We start from the raw sequence: 284 nt of genomic DNA, 5'->3' as shown, positions 1-284 counted from the left end.
AGCCTGAAGCACGAGTCATATCCTTAACTGAAAACTCTTTGAAACTTTGAAAACAGGGGGAAAGCGCAGATAGTAAATGAAATCGGGCGCGTTCCCCCCGTAGAATTTTGCAGAGCGAAGTAATCAAGTTGCGGCGCTGAACAGTGAACAATAAACCCGGGTTGTACAGTCAAGATTGCGGGCAAGGTGACTTTAATCATTCCAGTATGCCATTGTGTGTTTGTTATTGTCTGAGGGTTGGTTGGGGGGAGGGGGAGGGTGGAGAAAGGCAGCGGGATGGAGTT

This window comes from Penaeus monodon, chromosome 34 (genome assembly GCF_015228065.2).
Source record: "Penaeus monodon isolate SGIC_2016 chromosome 34, NSTDA_Pmon_1, whole genome shotgun sequence".
Taxonomy (NCBI): Eukaryota; Metazoa; Arthropoda; class Malacostraca; order Decapoda; family Penaeidae; genus Penaeus; species Penaeus monodon.
This window is presented reverse-complemented; position numbering follows the sequence as displayed.